The sequence below is a fragment of the Microcebus murinus genome, chromosome 14 (assembly GCF_040939455.1).
Source record: "Microcebus murinus isolate Inina chromosome 14, M.murinus_Inina_mat1.0, whole genome shotgun sequence".
Classification (NCBI taxonomy): Eukaryota; Metazoa; Chordata; class Mammalia; order Primates; family Cheirogaleidae; genus Microcebus; species Microcebus murinus.
Genome location: NC_134117.1, coordinates 70,689,051 through 70,695,565, shown reverse-complemented (window position 1 = coordinate 70,695,565; position 6,515 = coordinate 70,689,051).

Sequence of the window (6,515 nt, the reverse complement as noted above, 5' to 3'; positions counted from 1 at the left end):
ATTCATATGTGGAATCTAAAAAAGTTGATCTCACAGAAGTAGAGAGCAGGGAAATGATTACCAGAGGCTGGGGAGGGGGAAGAGAGATAGGGAGCGGTTGATCAGTAGGCATGAAGTTACAGTTAGATGGAGGAATAAGTTCTGGTGTTCTATTGCATAGTAGAGTAACTATAGTTAACAATAATGTATTATATATTTCAAAATAGATATAAGAGAGGATTCTGAATGTTCTCACCACAACAAAAATAATAAATGTGTACAATTATTATATATCAATTAAAAATAAAATAAAAATTTAAAAAATAATTGCAAGAAATACATTTTTTGTATAAATTACCCAGTCTCAAGTACTTAGTTATAGCAACAGAAAATCAGATTAAGACAAATTCCATATATAATAGTATAAAAGAGAATACTTAGGAATAAATTTAACCAAGGAGATATAAGACTTGTACACTGGAAACTACAAAACATTTCTGAAAGAAATTGAAGAACACTTAAAGGGAAAGACTTCTCATGCTCAAGAATTGAGTGAATATTGTTAACATGGCAATACTACTCAAAGTTATCTACAAGTTCAATGTAATTCCTATCAAAATCCCAATGGCCTTTTTTGCAGAAACAGAAAACCTGATTGACACTCAATTCATATGGAATTAGAAGGGCCTCAAATTGCCAAAACAAAACAAAAGAAACAAAAAACTAAACTTGAGGCCAGGGCAGGTGGCTCATGCCTGTAATCCTAGCACTCTGGAAGGCCAAGGCAGGAGGATGGTTTGAGCTCAGGAGTTCAAGAACAGCCTGAGCAAGAGTGAGCTTCTGTCTCTACCAAAAATAGAAAAAATTAGCTGAGTTTGGTGGTGCATACCTGTAGTCCCAGTATTTGGGAGGCTGAGGCAGGAAGATCTTGGGATGCTTCAGCCCAGGAGTTGCAGGTTGCTATGAGCTAGGCTGATGCCACAGCACCCTAGCCCAAATGACAGAGTAAAACTCTGTCTCAAAAAAAAGAAATCTTAAAAAAAAAAAGAACAAAGTTTAAGGAGTCACACTTCCTATTTCAAAATATCTTACAAAGCTATAGTAATCAAAAGAGTGTGATAAGGCCACAAGGGTAGACCTATAGAGAAATGAAATAGAACTGAGAGTCTTAGAAATAAGGACACGCATAGATAAGCAATTGATTTTCAACAAGTGTGCCAAGACCTTTTCAATGAGTAAAGAACAGCCCCTCCAACAAATGGTGGTAGGCCAACTGGATAGCCACATGCAAATGAATGAAGTTTGAGCCTTACTTTATACCATATACAAAAATTAACTCAAAATCAATGAAAGGTCTATATATTTAAGAGCCTAACTGTAGAACTCTTAGAAGAAAACATAGGGGTAAATCTTGCTGACCTTGGATTCACATTAGTTTCTTAGATGTGACACCAAAAGCACAAACAAAAGAAAAAATAGATAAATTACACTTCATGGAAATTAAAAACTTTTGTGTGTCAAATGACACTATTAAAGTGAAAAGACAAACTACAGAAGGAGAGAACATATTTGCAGATCTTATATCTGATAGTGACTTCATGGCCAGAATATATAATAAAGAACTCTCACAACTCAAAAACAAAAAGACAAAAATCTAATTTAAAAATGGGCAAAGGACTTGAATATACATTCTCCAAAGATACAAATAGCCAACAAGAGCATCAAAACATGCTCAGCATCATTAGTCATTAAGGAAATGCAAATCGAAACCATGAAGAGATACCACTTCACACCCATTAAAATGACCACAATTTAAAAAAAAAATTCAAAAGTAATAAGTGTTGGTGAGGATGTGGAGAAATAAGAACCCATATCCCTTGCTGGTGGGAATGTGAAATGATACAGTTGTTGTGGAAAACAGTTTGATGGGGCCTCAAAAATTCAAATATGGGATTTCCTATGACCTAGCAATTCCCATTCTAGGCATATACCCAAAAGAATTGAAAACTAGTACTGAAAAAATACTCATACACAAATATTCATAGCAGTACTAATCACAAGAACAAAAGGTAGTAACAACCCAAATGCCCATCAATGGATGATGGACAAACAGGCAGTGGCGGGGGAGGGGTTGGAGTGTGACAATTTAATGGGTACAAGTTTTTCTTTTGGGGTGATGAACATTTTGGCATTTTATAGAGGTGGTCATTACATAACATTACAAATGTACTAAAAACCACTTTAAAATGGTTAATTTTATGTTATATGACTTGTATCTCAATAAAAAATGTTTTTAAAATTTGATTATGTGTTTTCTAAAAGACCTACTGTTTTGCTGTGAAAGGGTTCTATCAGTCAGGATCGGATAGGCTTGTGCACTGAAAGGAAATCAGGACAGTAGGTTTGAACATTCAAATTTGAAATGCTGTAGCTATTATACTGGAGCTGTTGAGCAGAAAGTTGAGTACACACGTTAGAGTTCAGGAGACAGGTCAGGCTGGAGAAAACAATCAGAGTCATCAGCATTTAGATAGTGTTTAAAGATAAAGGATTAGATGGGATCATGTTGGAAGTGACAATGTGTGCTGGATAAGGTGGCTTGTCTGTAATCCCAGCTACTCAGGAGACTGAGGTGAGAGAATGGCTTGAGGCCAGGAATTTGAGACCACCCAGGGCAACATAGCAAGACCCCATCTCTACAAAAATTTAAAATTAAAATTAAAAATGGGTTGTTATGACTCTTTTTGAGTCAGTTTTGGTAATTTGTATGTTTTTAGGAATGTGTCCCTTTCATCCGGGTTATCAAATTTGTTGGTATACAATTGTTCACAGTAATCTCTTGTAATCCTTTTTATTTGTGTAAAACAGTAGTGATATGCCATTTTTATCTTTGATTTTAATTATTTGCATCTTTTCTCTTTCTTAGTCAATCTAGCTAAAGGTTTGTTAATCCTATTGTTCTTTGCAAATAATTTCATTTTGCTGATTCTCTCTGTTGTCTTTCTGTGTCTGTTTCCTTTTCCTCTGCTCTACATTTATTATTTCCTTCCTTCCATTAGCTTTGGGTTTGGTTTGCTCTGAATTTTCCAGTCCTTTAGTGTATACAGTAATTGATTTGAGATCCTTCTTTTTTTTTTTTTTTTTTTTGAGACAGAGTCTCACTCTGTTGCCCAGGCTAGAGTGCCATGGCGTCAGCCTAGCTCATGGCAACCTTAAACTGCTGGGCTTCAGCAATCCTCCTGCTTCAGCCTCCCAAGTAGCTGGGACTACAGGCATGCGCCACCATGCCCGGCTAATTTTTTCTATATATGTTTTTAGTTGGTCAATTAATTTCTTTCTATTTTTAATAGAGACGGGTCTCGCTCTTGCTTAGGCTGGTTTCGAACTCCTGACCTTGAGTCATCTGCCTGACTTGGCCTCCCAGAGTGCTAGGATTACAGGCATGAGCCACCGCACCCAGCCCGAGATCCTTCTTTTTTAATGAAGGTGTTTACAGCTACGTAGCTCTCTCTGAGCACTGTTTTGGAGGGATCCCATCAGTGTTGATATGCCATGTTTGTGTTTTCATTTGCCTCATTTCATTGTGATTTGGAGGAATCTATCGGATTTTTAAGAGTATGTTGTTCAGTTTGCACATATTTGTAAACCTTCCAGTTTTTCTTCTGCTATTGATTTCTAGTTTAGTTCCACTGTGGTCAGAAAAGATATTTTGCATAAATAAAAAGATACTTTGCATGATTTCAAACATTTTAAACTTCACGACAGTTGCTTTGTCACCTACCGTGTTCTATTCTGGAGAATGTCCGTGAGCACTTGAGAAGACTGTGTCTGCTGCATGTGTATGTCAGGGCTGGTTGATCTTTAGTGTTGTTCAAGTCCTCTATTTCCTTATTGATGTTCTCTCCATTATTTTTTTTTTTTTTTTTTGAGACAGAGTCTCGCTTTGTTGCCCAGGCTACAGTGAGTGCCGTGGCGTCAGCCTAGCTCACAGCAACCTCAAAATCCTGGGCTCGAGTGATCCTTCTGCCTCAGCCTCCTGGGTAGCTGGGACTACAGGCATGCGCCACCATGCCCGGCTAATTTTTTATATATATATCAGTTGGCCAATTAATTTCTTTCTATTTATAGTAGAGATGGGGTCTTGCTCTTGCTCAGGCTGGTTTTGAACTCCTGACCTTGAGCAATCCACCCGCCTCGGCCTCCCAAGAGCTAGGATTACAGGCGTGAGCCACAGCGCCCGGCCTCCATTATTTAAAGTAGATATTCAAAGTTTCTGCTATTATAGAACTATTTCTCCTTTTAACTTTGTCAATGTTTACTCCATTTATTTGGGGGATCTGTTGACTGTTGCATATATGTTTATAATTGTTATATCTTCTTGATTAACTTACCCTTTATTAATATATCATGACCTTCTTTGTCTCTTGTAAAAAAAAAATTTTTTTTTGAGACAGAGTCTCACTTTGTTGCCCAGGCTAGAGTGAGTGCCGTGGCGTCAGCCTAGCTCACAGCAGCCTCAAACTCCTGGGCTCAAGCGATCCTCCTGCCTCAGCCTCCCGAGTAGCTGCACTACAGACATGTGCCACCATGCCCGGCATATTTTTTCTATTTTTGGTAGAGACGTGGTCTCGCTCTTGCTCAGGCTGATCTCAAACTCCTGAGCTCAAACGATCCACCTGCCTCGGCCTCCCAGAGTGCTAGAATTACAGGCGTGAGCCACAATACCTGGCCTCTTGTAAATTTAAGTGTAGCCACCCCAGCTCTGTTTTGGTTATTATTTGCATAGAATATCATTTTCTATGCTTCCATGTTCAACCTATTTGTGTCTTTGGATCTAAAGTGAGTTTTCTGTAGACAACTTATAGTTGGATCATGTTTTCTTAATCCATTATGCCAATCTCTGTCTTTTGATAGGAGAGTTTAGTCAATTTACATTTAAAGTAATTACTGATAATGTAGGACTCCTCCTGGCATTTCACCATTGTCTTCTACATGTGCCTTACTTTTTTTGTTCCTCATTTCCTCCATTATTACTTTCTTCTGCTTAATTTATTTATTTTTTGGTAGTGTACACCTTTGATTCCCTTCTCATTTCCTTTCCTTTATTTTATTTATTTATTTATTTTGAGACAGAGTCTCACTTTGTTGCCCAGGCTAGAGTGAGTGCCGTGGCGTCAGCCTAGCTCACAGCAACCTCAAACTCCTGGGCTCAAGCAATCCTACTGCCTCAGCCTCCCAAGTAGCTGGGACTACAGCCGTGCGCCACCATGCCCGGCTAATTTTTTTTGTATATATATTTTTAGTTGGTCAATTAATTTCTTTCTATTTTTAGTAGAGACGGGGTCTCACTCAGGCTGGTTTCGAACTCCTGACCTCCCGAGCAATCTGCCCACCTCGGCCTCCCAGAGTGCTAGGATTAGATTACAGATGTGATTACAGGATTACAGGTGTGAGCCACCACGCCCAGCCCTCTCCTTTGTTTTTAAAGATTGTTTTTAGTGGTTACAATGAGGATTACTACCAACATCCTAAATTTATAACAATCTAATTTGAATCGATACCAAGATAGTTTCAATAGCATATAAGAACTTCCCTTCTATACACCTCTGTCTGCCTTCTTTTTTGTTGTTATTGTCACTAATTGCATCTTCAAACATTGTGTGATGATTAACATATATTATAAGTATTGTTGTATGCCTTTGACCTTTAAATCAGTGGTCGTCAACCCCTGGCCACGGCCGGTACAGGTCTGGGCCTGTTAGGAAACGGGCAGCGCATCATGGCCTGAGCTCCACGCCACCATCTCCCACCCATGACACCCTACTCCCCACCCACCGTCCACGGAAAAATTGTGTTCTATAAAACTGGTCCCTGATGCCAAAAAGTTTGGGGACCGCTGCTTTAAATCATACAGGAGACAAAAAGAGCAGGTATGTGCCAAAAATACAAGGATACTGCCTTTTATATTTACCCACGTAGTTACCTTCACTAAAGTTTTTTATTTCTGTATACAGCTGGGAGTTCCCGTGCAGTGTCCTTTCAGTGCAGCCTGCAGTACTCCCTGTAGCATTTCTTGTAGGGTGATAATTAGTGACAAACTTCATCATTTTTACTTATCTGGGAATGTCTTAATTTCTCCTTCAATTTTAGGTTAGTTTTACTGGAGATAAAATTCTTGGTTGATAGTTTTATCTTTTAGCACTTTGATATGTCTAAAGCCTCCCCTGGTGGTTTTTTTTTTTTTTTTTTTGAGACAGAGTCTCACTTTGTTGCCCAGGCTAGAGTGAGTGCCGTGGCGTCAGCCTAGCTCACAGCAACCCCAAACTCCTGGGCTCGAGTGATCCTTCTGCCTCAGCCTCCCGAGTAGCTGGGACTACAGGCATGCGCCACCATGCCCGGCTAATTTTTTTTTTTTTTATATATATATCAGTTGGCCAATTAATTTATTTCTATTTATAGTAGAGACGGGGTCTCGCTCTTGCTCAGGCTGGTTTTGAACTCCTGACCTTGAGCAATCCGCCCGCCTCGGCCTCCCA